The sequence below is a fragment of the Dendrobates tinctorius genome, unplaced genomic scaffold, assembly GCF_039654945.1.
Source record: "Dendrobates tinctorius isolate UK_male_01 unplaced genomic scaffold, ASM3965494v1 ptg000093l, whole genome shotgun sequence".
NCBI lineage: Eukaryota > Metazoa > Chordata > Amphibia > Anura > Dendrobatidae > Dendrobates > Dendrobates tinctorius.
In genome coordinates, this window is record NW_027361761.1 from 4,716,874 (window position 1) to 4,735,743 (window position 18,870).

An 18,870-nucleotide genomic window follows, 5' to 3' on the forward strand; every position below is an offset into this window, starting at 1 on the left:
GAACTGGGATATAAGGTATCCTGCACAGTCTGTATTATATCTATATACCTACGAGATCTAATAACCTACAGTATACCATTATTTGGGATCTCCAGTATTCTTCATATATTCAATAACTCTTGTACATTAACCTATATCTTCAATATCACATCTACTATATATTATCCCACATAAATGAGGTTTAATATTGATAAATGTAAAGTAATAACCGAGGACGGAGTAATCCTATACATTAGATGGGAGAAGACTCGGGATACAGAACAGGAGGAGGACGGGAGATTCTGGTTACAACAGCAGCGCTCAATGTCAAGCAGCAGCCGCAAAAGGAAACAAGATTTTAGGATGTATAAAGAGAGAAAATCTCACAATCCTAACATATTATTACCCCTTTATAAATAACTGGTGAGGACACATCTAAAATATGGAATCCACATTTTAAAATGGACATTCAGAAGTTAGAGCAGTCAGACTGGAATGCCGACCACAGGAGGTAGTAATGGCCGACGCTATAACAGCCTTTATACAAGGGCCGGATGATCTCTATGATACACATGACATTGCGGGTTATAGATAAATTAGTGACGAAATGTACAATTGGTGAAGAAAGGTTGAACTTGATGGATCGGGGTTTTTTGTTTTTTTTTTGTTTTTTTCTTCAACCTATGTAACATCTCCTGTATGCTCTCCCATATGGATAAGGAGACAGTAGGTTGGGGGTTGCAGTAGCTCCGATGGTGTTGAGGAGGCAGCGGGGTCATTGCAGGCTGTAAGCTTTCTTGAAGAGGTGGGTTTTCAGGTTCCGTCTGAAGGATCCAAATGTGGTAGAAAATCGGGGCACAGAATTCCACAGGATGGGGGACATTTGGGAGAAATTTTGGAGGCAATTGGGTGAGGAACGAATGAGTGTGGAGGAGAGGAGGAGGTCTTGGGAGGACCGGAGATTATGTGAGGGGAGATTAGTTCTGAGATATACTGAGGAGAAAGGTTATGGATGGCCTTGTAGGTCAGTGTTAGTTGTTTCAGCTGGATACGCTGGGAAATTGGGAGCCAATGAAGGGATTTGCAAAGGGGAAAGCACAAGAGTAGCGATTAAATTAGCTGTGGCAGTAGAGTTAAGGACGGACTGAAGAGGTGCAAGAGTGTTAGCAGGGAGGCCACAGAGGAGGATGTTGCAGTAGACGAGGCGGGAGATGATTAGGGCATGTACAAGCATTTTGGTAGAGTGAAGCTTGAGGAAAGGATGGATTCTGGAAATATTTTTGAGCTGGAGGCAACAGAAGGTGGCACGAGCTTGGATGTGCGATTTGCAGGACAGAGCAGAGTCAAAGGTTACTCCGAGGCAGCGGATTTCCAGGACGTGAAAATATGTTGTCATTTATTGTGATAGATAGATCAGTTAGTGAAGATATATGAGATGGAGGAAAGATAATTAGTTCATATTTGTCCACACTGAGCTTGAGGAAGTGAGAGGAGAAGGAGGATATGGCTGATAGACTCTCCGGGATTCTGGAGAGCAGAGAGGTGACGTCTGGGCCAGAGAGGTAGATCTGAGTGTCATCAGGATATAGATGGTACTGGAAGCCATAGGACTTTGAGTTGTCTCAGGCCAAGGGTATAGATGGAGAAGAGAAGGGGTCCTAGGAGAGAGCCTTGAGGGACTCCAACAGAGAGAGGATGGGATGAGGAGATAATGTGGGAGACGCTGAATGTTCGGTTGGTAAGGTATGAGGAGATTCAGGATAGGGTGAGGTCTTTGATGCCGAAGGAGGAGAGGATCTGTAGTAGGAGGCGCAGTGGTCAACTGTGTCGACGGCAGAGGACAGGTCTAGAAGGAGGAGTATAGACAATTCTGTTAACTTTGGCTGTAAATAAGTATAAATATAAGTTTGGTAGTAAGTTTCGTCAAGGCAGTCTCAGTGGAATGGTGGGTATGGAACCAGATTGCAAGTTGTCAAAGTGCGAGTTAGATGCAAAGTGACAGGAAAGTTCAGTGTGGACTGCTGCTCAAGGAGTTTGGAAGTGAGTGAGAGCAGTGATGGTTGGACATAGCGGTCTGGTAAAGGGATGGCTTTTTGAGGATAGGTGTGATTGTGGCATGTTTGAAATCAGAAGGGAAGGTACCACTCCTTTTCCCTATATGAGCTCTGTTACAAATCCTTGTCAGAGCTAGCATTTGCTGCATGGCTAACGGAAGGAGAGGAGTTCATATGAGAAGGAGAGTTGGAGGAGGTATCTGTGACTGCTGTTTGGTTTGTATGTTTGGTAATTCCCTATCCTTCTCTATTTTGGGTTATTCCTCTAACTTCACACCCCAGTGCAATATTTTGTACGCCTGGAGTTTTCTGTTAACCCTTGTTTGTGTTGCCTTGTTCGTTGGGTTGGTGTACTGCGGTACACAGTAACTCCCCCTCTTCCCTGGATGGGGGGAGAGAACAGATGGAGGGCTAACTCAGGAGATAAGGCAAGGGCAGAGGCCCCGGCATCTTCGCCATCTGAAGTATCCCGGGGAGCAGGACGAGCTAGGGCGTTCCCTAGTGTTAGAGACTGGGAAGGAGACCCTGGTCACCAGACAACTGTGCCCTGGCTGATAGGTTGAAGAGATGGGTTAGGGATGGGATAAGTGTGGTGGTGAAGTTGGGGTGGAGATGGGATGTGGTGAGGTGTGATTTGGAAAGGAGATGAGTTATCTCCCCTTTAGTGATTTTAGAGGGCAGTTATGGGGTTATGGCATTGCAGGAGCGGACATATCATTGGTGCACCCGCACAGGGACCCAAGAGGTGAGGGGGCCCATTTATATCTCCAAGGCACGTGCAATTTTGCGTTTTTCGGCGCTCTAGGGCTGAAAGGGGCCCATGTATTGTTCTTGCACAGGGGCCCTTTTCTGTCTGTGTCCGCCAGTGAGGCACTGGTCTGTTATACAAAGGGGTTGTGGTGGTCGGAGAATAAAGACTTGCCTTGTTTAATCTATCTTACTTTAAGTGTGTGGCAAAGTCCTCTGCACTCTTATCCCACATCTACTGTACAATATCCCACAACTACTGTCAGGGCCGCTCCTGTCATAAAACAAAATGAGCATCTTGACTCCGGCATCGATCTGAGTTCTCTCAGGAGGAGGGATTCTGATGGTTTTCGAAACTTGTTCTTAAACTGACTTTTGGTTCTGAGGACCAGTACATCAGCCGTTCTTGCTTTCTGCATTTAATGGCATTTGCATATTTTAGAAACAATTGAAGATGGAAACATTTGGGTAGAGGAGAACCTATAAGTTCCCCACCTCTACGCGTAGCAGTGTGACAGCAGGGAAAGTAGGCACTCCATAGTGCAGCCATGATGGACTTGTATTATAGATGGTGACAGTGAGTATAAGTGTGGAGGCAGAGTTTGGTGGGGTTGGTATGCAGAGGGAGAAAAAGTGGAATCAAAATATAGAGTGGGCAGTATGAGGGGGGCACAGTATGGACAGGGGGCAGTGTAAGGGCCAAGTATGGAGAAAAAGCAGGGTGTGGTGGGACACAATATGGAGAGGAGGCAGTGTGAGGGTACAGTATGGACAGGAGATAGTGTGAGGTCACAGTATGTTGAGTCTATATTCATGTACTGATGGTGGTTTGGTGATGTACTAATGGTGGATCTCATGCTATATTCATGTTCTGGTGATGTACTCCTCTACTGATGATGGTTCTGTTCAGTATTCTTGTACTGATCAAGGTTTTAGTGCAGTTTTGCTGTACTGATGATAGTTCTGGTGATGGAATCATATACTGATAGTTTTGGTGCTGTATATATATAGATTAATAATAATTCTGGTGCTGTATTCCTGTGCTGATAGTTCTGGCAATGTTTGTTCAGAAGGTGGTTCTATTGATGTGTTTAAGTACTGATGATAGTTCTGATAATGTATTCAGCTGAAGGTTCTGTATTCCAGTATATAGGATAAATTGTTTTCTTATGAAACTCAGTCTGTGGTACAAGAGACTAAAAGGTGCTGTATTTATGTACTGATGGTGATTTTGGTTCTGATTCTGTACCCAGGAAACAATTCATAACTTGTCAGATGACATTGTACATGACTGTTAATAATTGTGCCATTTGACAAGTTAATAATTACTTTATCTGTTTTTATGTTAGGAGCAATAAATATTTTTTTACTTTAAGGCCCCCTTGCTGCCATTTAGTCTCATGTGTCACATGCTGAGTTTCATAAGAAACCGAAACTTATCTTATACACTAGAATACTGTGGTATATTAGACAATTGCAAGTTCAAATCTCCTAGGAGGATTAAAAATAGTTTAAAAAAATAAGAATCTAATCACCCCTTTCTCCCTTATTAAAAAAATAAACTTTTTTTTTATCCTGCATCCATAAAGGTCCGGTTTAGCAAAATTATTATTAAAATAAAATTAACACTTGCGATAAAGATTAAAAATTAATAATAGAGGCACCTTCTGTGGAATTGTCGTAAAACTGCCCTGTGTGCTTCCACACAGCAATAGTGCCACCTTTTTTGCCTCCATATAGTAATAATGCCACCTCTATGACCTGGCAATTAAAACTAACAAAACCTAACCTCACCTTTTTTTTTTTTTTTTTTTTTTTTTTTTTTTTTTTTTTCTATCATCAGACACAACTTTTTTGGAGATTTTTTTTTTTTTTTTTTCCCGTCAATTTCTAGTTATTTGCTGCAAGTGAAATGGAAAAAATATTCAACTTTCAATTTCTGTTCTGTGAGAATAAAATATGGTGACGAGATTTCCAAATCATTGTTTGCGTTTTACACTTCTTTGGAATCGGGGCTGTAGATTGTTCCACATCTCCTGTATCTTTTCACGTTTCCTGTACATTACACCATATCTTCTATACATTGTGGCCCAGCAGTATGTATAGAGTTAAATCAATGTAATGTATCAACAGTGGACAGACCCAACACAACAAAAGATGTTTATTTGCATTTTATTACATTTGTTTAACTCTGTTTAATCTCGTAAGTGCTCAGTCTTCCAACAACATAGCAACTTTCGCGTACAGGATGCAGCATGTATTCCGGCCTGCATCAATATCCATAAAGATGAACCCTTATTCCTCCATTGTCGGGTCAGTTTGTGATCAAAACTAACCAGAGGAAGTGACCAATCACTATTTTCCATGTCAATGTATAGGTCTACCCATAATATCTCATAGAATTTCATTGATTCAACTGAATATCTTCTTTTGGTCCATACTGCATATTATGCATCTCTTGTGTATGATCCGCAATATTCATACATTAAATATATTCTATACATTACCTAATATTTCCTGTATTATAGCACATGTCCTTTTATATAATATTGCAACACCTGTAAGAGGCGTAAATAGAAATCATAGGGCCACATAGCAAGAGCCTCCTGCTCGATGTGTGAGCCCCCCCAGTGCCTCCAACACGGTATGAGGGCCCCCCCAGTGCCTCCTGCTCGATGTGTGAGCCCCCCGCAGCCTCCTGCTCGATGTGTAGCCTCCTACTCGGTATGAGGGCCCCTCCCCCCAGTGCCTCCTGCTCGGTGTGTGTGTGTGTGTGTGCGCCCCCTAGTGCCTCCTGCTCGGTGTGTGTGTGTGAGCGCCCCCTAGTGCCTCCTGCTCGGTGTGTGTGTGAACACCCCCTAGTGCCTCCTGCTCGGGGGGTGTGTGTGTGTGTGTGAGCGCCCCCTAGTGCCTACTGCTCGGTATGAGACACAGAGAATGAGTGCCCTCACAGTCCCCAATTCAATATGGAGGCTCTCAAAGTCCCCCACAGCCACTTACACTACTGTGGCCCCCCCAACCAGCTTCCCATTTAGTATGATGGCCCCCACAATTACTGACATTTAAAAAAAACACATTATTCCTTTCCCACACATTCCCCAGGTGTGCTGCTCCACCTGTGCAGTGTGCGCCTGAGGTTTCAGCACCGCAGGCACGATGTTGGCATAATTGTGCCTGCAGTGCACGGAGTCTCAGACTCCCACATGCAGGTTGAATGGTGGATCAGGGCGCCATTGACTCCCTTATCCACCATTCTGCTCAATGGTATCTCAATTGGATATTGCTGAAATTGTGGTGATAGGGTGAGGAGTGGGAGCAGCCCTGGGTCCCCCAATTCATGGGTCCCATAGTGGCTGCGTGGGATGCCCCTAGTGACGGTACACCCACTCCTGTGCATTTTTCATCTCTTGTACATTTTCCTATGACTCCTGTTTCAAGTATATATTTGTAAACAAAAGAATAACTTAAAATATATTGTGACCTAGAAGATACACAGAGGATTTCCGATGATTAGATACAAAATATGTCAGCTCGACTTCCTGATATCAACTTGTTCTCGTAGACTCAGATTCCCGACATTGATGGCTTGGGGACACCAAGGTGCCAGATACAGGGGCTGTTGTGTTCCCACGTAGCAAAACCTCTTTGTTAAGTATTTAATAATTGCATCATTGTTCTGATGTTTTGGGTTTTTTTGCTCTTTCCTGCAATCTCCTAACGGGCTATTAATGCCCAACTTCAGAACTGGAGTAGAATGAATTAGTAATTTTCTACAAGCTGTATGTCAAAGAACAATATTGAACAGTAGAAATTTTTAGCAGGGCTGAACAATTGATTTGGGGTCTTTTGCAAAGCCCCATGGAATACTTAAGAGGTGTACAGCTCCTGCAATTATGTACCTACCTTTCTTACCCCAAGTACTTATGTTAGAAAGGAAAGATGTGAGCATTACTCTGGAGCCCAAACCTTCCCTTACTAGTCATTGGTGGGAAATTTAGGTGTGACTTCCTTAAAGTGAATTTTTATCCCACATGTAAAATTGATCATATATCTATAACTAAAAATTGAACCAGTATCCAAAGTTTTGGTGTGTTTTTTTTACTTTTGCCAACAGATATATTGTCCTTTTTTTTTTTTGTTTTTTTTTCCTTGGAGGCGGCCATTTTTGGCACATTGGACAACAGGAAGTACAGCCTTATCTGTCAATTTTGAGCTAATATTTAAGAAACTGATGGTCTCTATCCATGTTGCAATTAATAAGGAGCTAATTTTAAAAGTGAGACTACACTTCCTGTTGTCACTTTTGCAAAAAAAAAAAAAAAAATGGCCGCCACAACTAAAGAAAAATGACGACTTCTCGGAAAGTAAAAGTAACACCATGACCAAACTTAGCTATATTTTAGTAAATTTGAAAATAGAAAATCGATCTCAATTTAGCTTTTTTTGGGTAAAAATCCACTTTAAACAAAAGTATGTGCTGTCTGGAGCTCAGAATATTATAACGTCCTATATGATGTAATGTCGCATCTTCCGATGTGTCGAATGGAACGAATGTCTCAGAATGTAAACTATCCTCAAGTCAGACGTCCCTACCGTCATGCTCCTCACCGGCAGCAGGGCTCGTGGGTATAATACAACATGTTGTGTTAAGCAAATTACATTTTGACTTTTCATATGACTCAGTGTCGGTCACATCTGCCTTGTGTCTCACAGACCGTGCGGCTGTTCAATCTCAGGACTTGTCACTTGTCACAACTCTGGAATTTGGGCGTTAAGTTCTCCCAAAACTGTCCGTCCTTGGGAGAGTTACTGTATACCCTTCACCTCCTATGAGTTGTGTGCATAGAACTCTTTCCATACTGACCAGTACATGTATAGAGGCCAAAACTCCATCCTAAACCTTTTATATGACCACCATCAAATTCAAGTTTGGGGCCAAATACTAAGTATCTTATGGGCTAATGGTATAGCATAGTTATCTAAGATGAAGTTAAAGTTGCATCACTTTTTTGAAAAAAAAAAAAATTTACCAATTGTATCGAGGAAAAAATTTACGTAAATTAAACTGACTTATTGGATGGATTCTTCTGTTCATCTGTTGCACAACTCTTGTGTAAAGTCACCAAACAGCCCCAGCTGCCTTACCTTAAACTTGATGAACAATTTTTGATCCATATTGTATCAATAGTTGTCACTACTTCGTTGCGCAGTTTTGTTTTTTTGAGCAATGGTCTGAATCTAGGAGTGGATATTGTTGGCTACCGTGTACGTCAGTATCCAACACTTAAGCGTCACAACATGATCGGGGAATTAGTTCTGAGCCAGAAACTCCTGTAGGAAAAGCCTGTTGCGGGGTGTTTGCCCCTCATCAGAGTCTAGTTGAGACAACGTGAGGGAAGTTCTGGCTCTCCTTAAAGATATCTATTGAGTGTGAAGTCTTGCAGGCAATGCTTTAAGGGAGACAAATTCTGAAAATTATCTGTCATGCAGAATGAAAGGAGTTAACTTATATGATGGGCAACTCTCCTGTTAAGATCAAACGGCAAGACTCTGCTCTACACTGAGGGGCAAAGAACCCGAAACAGGCTGTCTAAGGATGATTTTCTAGATAAGGATTGATCTTTTGATTGTGTTGGAAGCCTCATTGAAAGCTCAGACATTGACTTATTAGTGGCCACCCCTCCTGAAATAGTACTGCCGGGTAGCTTCTTTTGTTCAAGGAGAGAGCTATTTTACATATCTCCCATGGAGCATTGCCTACAACACTTCATGCTCGGCTGGTGTCTTTAAGAGAAAACCTGTACTTTCTTCAAAACATTAGGTTGATTTTCACCCATTTTGGCCAACTATGCATTCAGACCCTCTTATGTGCAGCACAAATTCAACCTAAAATTGTATTGCCAAGTTTCAGGCTTTTATCCCTCATGAGTGCAAAGTGCAGAAAACCTGGAACTGTGAAGCAAAACTTGAGGAAACTCTAAAAGCAAAGAATCTAAAGGTTCTTTTGCTTTGATCGATGATGGAACAAATGGACGATTATAAGAACACTCATTCCACGTTAATGCCCCATGTAGATTTGCCTAGCAAGCTGCTGACAAGCAAGGTTGTATCTTTTATGCTTTCTCCAAATTTCTCGTTAGTCGGCAGCACATCCCTTCATGTAAACAGAAATGTGCTGCTGACAACTATGAGGAGTGACTGGAAACAATTGTTAATGCAAATGCCCTTATACATTTCACTGGCACTCGTTTCATGATGGTGATCTGTCGGCAGGATTTCACATCCCAAACTATATGCTCATGTAGCTCGTTCAAAGACAAGTCGAGCAATACTGTAACGGGAGTGGTGGTGGAACCACTGTGCCGTGGTCCGAGCAGAGCTTGGAGGGGCGTAACTTGGTGAATACCTAACTCTCTTCTCTAGAGCTTCTCATGATGGGGTTAGACTTGGCTCCAGATGGACACCAGGTTGGACCTCAGATGTACAGCACCTTACCCTCACGGGACAGGAAGCTGGAATGGCGAAGAAGGGAACGTGCAGCTAGTGCAGACAGGAACACAGGAGCAGCAGCTGCTGGCAGGGACGGCTGATGCATTGGCAGATGCGAAGAGGTACTGGTATACAGGTGGGCACTGGCAGGTGTGGCTGGTAAACAGGTGGGCATGGCAAGTCCAGGCTGGTATACAGGCAGGTATAGGCATTTAATGGCAGGTACAGATAGATATACTAGAACAGGGGACCTGAGAACTAGCAAGCATGTAACTAACAAAGTGAATACATTGCCCAGGCACCACCCATCAGTTGAAGGTGCCTTAAAGAATAAGTTTCTCCCAGGCATTGGCTGACAACACTTTAGGACAGCTTGCACTGTCCATTTACGAAGGAGGGAGCGTGTGTGTGCGCCCTTAGCACAGTGCCTGGGAATCTATTAGCTGTCTGCAGACCCCGAGCAGGAGGAGAAAATGTGGGTCAGCATCCCTGCCTGGGAGGAGGGAAATATGCAGGGATGCCATTGCTACAATACCGCTACATGGACAAGACGTTATTTTGTTACAGAGAAATCAGTGTTTTAATTGATATGCAAATGAGGCTGAACAACTTGAAGGTCTGAAGCCTCTGTCACACCAGCTCTTTTCCCCACCCAGTGCCATCTCTTCCTGCTAGACTGACCGTTCCTTTGCCTGAAGTCACACAGCATAAAGGTTATCAGTGAAGCAGGAGGAGGCGGTGCTGGACGGGGAGTAGAGCTGGGGTGACAGAGGCTTTAGATCTACCATAGTTTTTCAGCCTCATTTGCATATCAATTAAAATTATATTTCAAAAACTTAGGAACGGATTGGCCATGTAAAGGTATGGCAGGACTTGACTTTGAAAGATCTGCAAGAGCATAAAAAATAGCTTAATCCTGAGACAGATTTTTTTTTTTTTTTTCTGCTGCAGAGTGTGTGCTTTACATAACTAGCTGCTCTGCAAAATATTATACAGATCCATCAAAGCTTTGAATTCTCTCCTCCTTCTTTCTCAGTTTTGGAATTTGCAGTAGGTATTAGAGGATTGTACATTGCAGATCAGAGATGATAGAGGGGAAAGCAGCTACGTCCTCTGGGAGTGTGGAGAGAACATGCTATGGATAGGGAGGAAAGCACATGAAGGAGAAATTGGTTCACGACTGAGGCTGTGCTGACATATGACAGCTAGTAAAGCCAGCAACTCAGACGTCACAACCATCATGTATTACTGGGCATCACATGTGGACATGAGAAAAACTGGAAACTGTTCCAAACTACATAGCCAAGCCAAGCATTTATGCATATCGAGAAGATAGGAGAGATGACGGACAGATATCTAAGGTGTATGAGCACCTTTTAAGATTTATTTATTAATTTATTTATTTTTAATTTTTTTTTTTTTGGGTCATGAATGGTGACATGAACATGAAAAAAACTGCTTTATAGCAATGACAACCAAGGCCATCACTGTAAGGATTGTGGCACCTCTCAGGATAGTGCATTTGGCTCCAATGGAAGTAGAGCATAAAGGCTCGGCTGCTGAGACAGCACTTAAGCGGCCAGTGCAGATCTGTGTTTATTTGTATGAGTGACACTTGAAAGGAAAAGACTATGGACTGTTTATAGAAGAGGGAAAACTCTGAGATATCTAGTCCCCAATAAGACTATGTGCTGCAGAGGCTGTTACAGGTCCTGTCCGCCAGTCAGCAGCTGCCGGCCATTCATCCAGGGCCTAACTGGGCAATCGCATTGTTTACAAATACTAGAAGCAATACTATAGATTCCTAGAAAGATCTAGATTGTTTAACCACCGCAAGTAGCAGCTATTGTCTTAGTAAGATATGTGCATATATTACATTACTGATCCTGAGTTACATCCTGTATTATACCCCAGAGCTGCACTCACTATTCTGCTGGTGCAGTCACTGTGTACATACATTACATTACTGATCCTGAGTTACATCCTGTATTATACTCCAGAGCTGCACTCACTATTCTGCTGGTGCAGTCACTGTGTACATACAGTGCGTTGCGAAAGTATTCGGCCCCCTGGAACTTTTCAACCTTTTCCCACATATCATGTTTCAAACATAATGATACCAAACATAAATTTTTGGTGAAGAATCAACAAGTGGGACACAATTGTGAAGTTGAACGAAATTTATTATTTTAAATTTTTGTGGAAATTCAAAAACTGAAAAGTGGGGCGTGCAATATTATTCAGCCCCTTTACTTTCAGTGCAGCAAACTCATGCCAGAAGTTCATTGTGGATCTCTGAATGATCCAATGTTGTCCTAAATGACTAATGATGATAAATATAATCCACCTGTGTGTGTAATCAAGTCTCTGTATAAATGCACCTGCTCTGTGATAGTCTCAGGGTTCTGTTTTGAAGCACAGAGAGCATCATGAAGACAAGGAACACAACAGGCAGGTCCGTGATACTGTTGTGGAGAAGTTTAAAGCCAGATTTGGATAGAAAATGATTTCCAAAACTTTAAACATCCCAAGGAGCACTGTGCAAGTGATCATATTGAAATGGAAGGAGTATCATACCACTGCAAATCTACCAAGACCCGGCCGTCCCTCTAAACTTTCATCTTGAACAAGGAGAAGACTGATCATAGATGCAGCCAAGAGGCCCATGATCACTCTGGATGAACTGCAGAGATCTACAGCTGAGCTGGGACAGTCTGTCCATAGGACAACAATCTGTCGTACACTGCACAAATCTGGCCTTTATGGAAGAGTGGCAAGAAGAAAGCCATTTCTCAAAGATATCCATAAAAAGTGTTGTTTAAAGTTTGCAACAAGCCACCTGGGAGACACACCAAACATGTGGAAGAAGGTGCTCTGGTCAGATGAAGCCAAAATCGAACTTTTTGGCAACAATACGCCAAACATATCGTTTGGCGTAAAGGCAACACAGCTCATCACCTTGAAAACGCCATCCCCACTGTCAAACATGGTGGTGGCAGCATCATGGTTTGGGCCTGCTTTTCTTCAGCAGGTACAGGGAAGATGGTTAAATTTGATGGGAAGATGGATGGAGCCAAATACAGGACCAGTCTTCAGGAAAACCTGTTGGAGTCTGCAAACGACCTGAGACTGGTACAGAGATTTGTCTTCCAACAAGACAATGATCCCAAACATAAAGCAAAATCTATAATGGAATGGTTCACAAATAAACGTATCCCAGTGTTAGAATGGCCAAGTCACAGTCCAGACCTGAATCCAACCTAGAATCTGTGGAAAGAGCTGAAAATGTTCACAAATGATCTCCATCAAACCTCACTGAGCTCGAGCTGTTTGCCACGGAAGAATGGGCAAGAATTTCAGTCTCTCGATGTACAAAACTGATAGAGACATACCCCAAGTGACTGCAGCTGTAATCACAGCAAAAGGTGGCACAACAAAGTATTAAGTTAAAGGGGCCGAATAACATTGCACGCCCCACTTTTCAGTTTCTGAATTTCCACAAAAATGTAAAATAACCAATAAATTTCGTTCAACTTCACAATTGTGTCCCGCTTGCTGTTGATTCTTCACCAAAAATGTTCATTTGCTATCTTTATGTTTGAAGCACGATATGTGGGAAAAGGTTGAAAAGTTCCAGGGGGCCGAATACTTTCACAAGGCACTGTACATACAGTACATTACTGATCCTGAGTTACTCCCTGTATTATGCACCAGAGCTGCACTCACTATTCTGCTGCTGCAGTCACTGTGTACATACATTACATTACTGATCCTGAGTTACTCCCTGTATTATACCCCAGAGCTGCACTCACTATTCTGCTGGTGCAGTCACTGTGTACATACATTACTGATCCTGAGTTACATCCTGTATTATAACCCAGAGCTGCACTCACTATTCTGCTGGTGCAGTCACTGTGTACATACATTACATTACTGATCCAGTACTGAGTCACAATAAATAAATATATATATATATATATATATATATATATATCTCCACAGTTCATGAGTAAGTCTATGCATTAACACACTGACTATAATGGAGGCTGCCTTCAGATCCATCAGATTGTCCTGTAAATCCTACTAGCAGAGTTGCAGGTAGAGAAGCTTCTGGGCACAGACACTGGAGGACTCCACATGTCTCCTGCTGATCCTCCTCCCACACAGTCTGGATATGATCCAGGGCAAATGATATATAATGTATTAACCTCTGGTGGTAACACGCTCTACAGACAGATAAATATATGTGAAGAGATTGAACCCTTTGGCAGCTGTCTGTACAGAATCCTACAATGTGACCACAATCCATGTTCCTTCTGATGCTACATTGTGGTTTCCCCTCTGATCAGTCTGTAAGGTGTAGAATCCTGGTCAGTAATGGAGGGGAGGTTTATTACAATGGTAAAACTAAATGGTTAATAGATGTAGCCTTTATTATTTGGTGTTTATAATATTTACTGACCTATAATTATTTATTCAGCCCTATTTTTATTTATTTCTTTTAGATTTTTTTTTTTTATTAAATTTCTTATTTAATTTATAGAAATGTATGTTCTTTTAAACAGATCTTGATATATATGTGTTTTCTTGTGTTTGCCGAGAATTGTCATAGTGTAGAAAATACAGAAATTATGATGTTCTGGAGCCTGTGGCCGAAGATGAATGATTTGGTTGTTTCTTGTCAGCTTTACATGGGGATTACAGATTATTTTGCATATAAATAAATATATAATTTTTTTTTTTTTTTTCCTTTTTGCAGAGATTTCCCTTGTAGATTTTGTCGCTTTTCCCTTCTGTTCTTTCTTCCTGTGCGACGTCCAAGCAATAAATCCAATGACTGTCGCGATATGTGGAGGGTGCTGGGGGTCAGTGCTGGGATCCTGTGCAGGGTCTTCTGTCAGGGGGTCTTCCCCGACCTGCTGTCTCTTTCCTGAGTCCAGAGCGGTCTCAGTCTGGTGCAGAGCTGTCACTTCAGCGCCTGAGAGTCTGACTGAGGCTGCAGGAAGACCCCCTCCATCACAGGGCAGCCCCCCACCCTCCATCACAGAGCTGCCCCCCACCCTCCATCACAGGGCAGCCCCCCACCCTGCCCAGTCATCACACACCTCATCAATAGGACACTGACATGACAGCACACAGCATCTAGTGTATGTCTGGTATATACCAGTGTGTATCTACAGAGAGGAACTTATTATATGCAATAATCCCCCCAATATATGGGCGATATCACACAACCTGGAGCAATGGGGGACACAGCAAGACTGATGAGATGACATGGAAATGGCGATTATCTCAGACTGAGGTCTTTATTTAGAAAACAGAAATTACTTTAGGAAGATGTATTTATGTGTGACCTAAAAAGTAATAATATAGAAGTGTGTGTGTATAGAGAGATACACACCAATGTATCTGTAAATGAAAACACACGTATAAAATATACTTTTATTTGAATGTGTACAATGTGTACTGATAAACATTCACCTACAGTGTTTACTAGACATGGGAAATATGTATCAATCTGTACACATAGATTCTACAGGTAAATGTATATCCAAATAGATCAATCTCTCCCCCTACATTTGTTTAATAGAAAACATATATAAGTAACAGGCTAATATATTGTTACATAAAAACTGAAAAAATAAATAAAATATAAAAGGAGTATGAACATGAGGAAAAGACCAACATAAAGCTCAATAGTTCTTATGCATGTGTGTATATATTACACACAAATGTTATATATTTTTATACATGTATACACAAATACTATATACAGTATATATAATATAGAAATGCAAACACATATACATGCATATATATCAGATGCACAAGATATATTTATACATACAAAAAATTTTTTTTTTGTGTCTCTATAAATGTGTGCATATTATTATACATTATGTTTATAATTGTGCATATGTGGTCCTCTCCCCTCTGTATCAGTCTGATTGTGAGTTTGTTTACTGTAAGTGATATCTGTAATTTGTATGTAACCCCTTCTCATGTACAGCACCATGGAATTATTATTATTTATATAGCATCACTGATTCCATGGTGCTGTACATGAGAAGGGGTTACATACAAATTACAGATATCACTTACAGTAAACAAACTAACAATCACAGACTGATACAGAGGGGAGAGAGGACCTATAGAAATAATATCAAACGAGAAAATATTCATGCAGAAAAAACATTGGACTTTTATCTCCTTGTCATTTCCACTTCTACATGTGGAAATGTTGATTTATACATTTTTTTTATATAAATACATTTTTATATATTTTATTTACTTTATATAGTTCTATTTTTTTCAACTTTTGTTTAAAAATATACTGTACATGTTTTATTTAAATATGTGCAATCTTTATCATATGTAGGGAGAGCGAAAGATTTATTTGGATATACATTTACCTTTTAGAATTTTTTTTTTCATGCACACTGATACATATATATGACAAATGTATAATGCATATTATATATTAAATTCTGTAGGCAAATGTATATCAGTGAACATTGTACATATTTAGAAGACAAATTTTACTCAATTGTATCATTATCATCACTAGCACATTAGCATGTAGTTAATATAATCCGATATGATGCTATTTTTGTGTATATATGTGTGTATATATATATATATATATATATATATATATATATATATATATATATATATATATATTATATAATCTGTTTGATAATTTTAGATTTTCCCACCTGAACTTAATATTTCCAAGATCTCTTCTGATACCTAGCAAATGAGTGAGAGTACTAGGAAGGGCTGTGACCATAAAATACATAAAACTAACATGTAATACATAAATATATATATTTCTCACACTGACGCTCCGAACGCTTTCCTAACATCACCCCAGCCCCAGTGATCTGCAGACAAGTAATTTCTATGATTGAATAAAGGTGAGAGATCTGTAAAAGAACCATGTACAATAGTTACCATGGATTTCAAAGGATTAATGTTATAAATTCCAGATGTGATTTCTATCATTGCTCAAATATTAATAGTCATAATTAATAACAAGTAAGAATCCAAAAAATTAATCCAAATAGGACAAATAGAAGTGTGAAGGTGTTATGTATGTATATACATCTATCTCCTCTCATGTATATTATATCATGCTAGATACATGGAGTCATAGAATAGGTAGATAGTTAATAGATAGAGATCTGTATGTCTGTGTATATTATTCAAAAATTTCTGGCTTAAGAGGGACTGTTAAAATACAAAGTGTGTGTGTGTGTGTATATATATATATATATATATATATATATATATATATATATATATATATATCTCATGAAATCCAGCAATGTCTATAGTATATTCCTGAGCACTCAGCTCTGCAGTCATATACACTGTATTCCTGGACACACAGCTCTGCAGACAGTTACTAGACAACAATACAATGGATTCCAACCACTCACAGCCCTGTTTTCTATTAACCTGTATTGTCTTTTCCTATTGTTTTGCTCTTTGTAAGTACAGTTGGATATTTGTGCCTTTCATGTAATTCTATTTACCCAACCAACAATGTCCCAGTGCAGCAGTGACTCTCCCCAGGGATGTTCTCCATACACAGCATGGCCAGATGTATCATTACTCCAATCTATCCCTCTATATTTTTATCTAACTCTTATCTATGTTTCTATCTCCTATGTCTTGATCTACAAAGCCGTGTATCTTTCTGTTTGTTTCAATATTTCTATCCTTCAGTTTTTCAGTGTTCTCTCTTCTGTCATTTTTATCATTTTTTATTATTCTGCATTTTCTATCACCTACCAATGTATTTATTCACCTATATATCTACAGACTTCTATCAATCTAATGTCTATCGAAGTAATTACAATCGTGTGTATGTATGTGTGTAATATATATATATATATATATATACACATTTGCATGTATACATACATATAGATATATTCATATTTCAGATACTTGGGCAGATCATGCTACATAGTGTGTGTGTGCTATTAAATATTTGATAATGTATGGCGTATATACTCTATTATCAATCTATCATTTATCTAATAAAAAGTTAAAAAAGATGCCATGTGGGTCTGAATAAAATCCAAATTTTTTTCACTTAGTCTGTGGAGTGCCGCCTTCCCTATTTTTCATTTATCTGGACAGGGGCAAGTATTGGATGCTCTGCTGTGGAGGCTTGTGCATCCGCTTACTGGATATGTGCTGTGTGTGTGTATAATATAATATATTTCAAATCAGTTGAAAGAAAATGCAGAATAAATGCATATTACATATATAGTGCTGTAATGTATTTTTCGTAATCACTCTGCGTTTTCTGTCATTTACCAGTTTATTTATTCACATGTGTGTGTATAAATGTATTTTGAAAAGAGATGCATAGATGTATACCTGTATTCCGAAATATGCTTTTCCCTATATACACTGTATGTGTGTGTGTGTATATAGGTATAGATTAGAGATGTGAGTGGATAGATGATGGAGAATACAGGATGATGCATTCTTTTGTTTTTTTCCAATCTTCATTGTTGCTTTTCTCCAGCTCCTTTCTATTTCTTCAGCTCTCACAATCTCCAGAACTGGAGCCCCCAGTGCCCCCCGCAGAGGTGACCTCCTCCTATACCTGGTGCCCCCCACAGAGGTGACCTCCTCCTATACCTGGTGCCCCCCACAGAGGTGACCTCCTCCTATACCTGGTGCCCCCCACAGAGGTGACCTCCTCCTATACCTGGTGCCCCCCACAGAGGTGACCTCCTCCTATACCTGGTGCCCCCCACAGAGGTGACCTCCTCCTATACCTGGTGCCCCCCACAGAGGTGACCTCCTCCTATACCTGGTGCCCCCCACAGAGGTGACCTCCTCCGATACCTGGAGCCCCCCACAGAGGTGACCTCCTCCTATACCTGGAGCCCCCAGTGCCCCCCACAAAGGTGACCTCCTCCTATACCTGGAGCCCCCAGTGCCCCCCACAGAGGTGACCTCCTCCTACACCTGGAGCCCCCAGTTCCCCCCACAGAGGTGACCTCCTCCAATACCTGGTGCCCCCCACAGAGGTGACCTCCTCCAATACCTGGTGCCCCCCACAGAGGTGACCTCCTCCTATACCTGGTGCCCCCCACAGAGGTGACCTCCTCCTACACCTGGAGCCCCCAGTGCCCCCTACAGAGGTGACCTCCTCCTATACCTGGTGCCCCCTACAGAGGTGACCTCCTCCTACACCTGGAGCCCCCAGTTCCCCCTACAGAGGTGACCTCCTCCTATACCTGGAGCCCCCTACAGAGGTGACCTCCTCCAATACCTGGAGCCCCCAGTGCCCCCTACAGAGGTGACCTCCTCCTATACCTGAGTCACATATACAAACAATAATAATAGAGACCTAAGTCCATACTAGATGACAGATATCATCCATTCATGTATTCCCTTATATATCTAGATGATAGAATCCATCAGACTGATGCCCCCCTGGCAGAGGGGTCAGACAGTTTTGGGCGGTCTCCGGTGCTGTGGACCTGACAGGTGATGGATCTGCCTGTTCCCTGGTGCAGCCATTACTATTATCACGTGTGTTAATATCCTGATAACCCAGCAGAGCCCC

At 41.2% G+C, this 18,870-nt stretch overlaps 1 protein-coding gene across 3 annotated transcripts in view; it reads left to right on the forward strand.

Annotated features, from left to right (window-relative positions):
* GATA4 (GATA binding protein 4) overlaps positions 1-18,870 on the forward strand; it is a 62,213-nt gene that overhangs the window by 5,523 nt on the left and 37,820 nt on the right. The window lies entirely within an intron of this gene.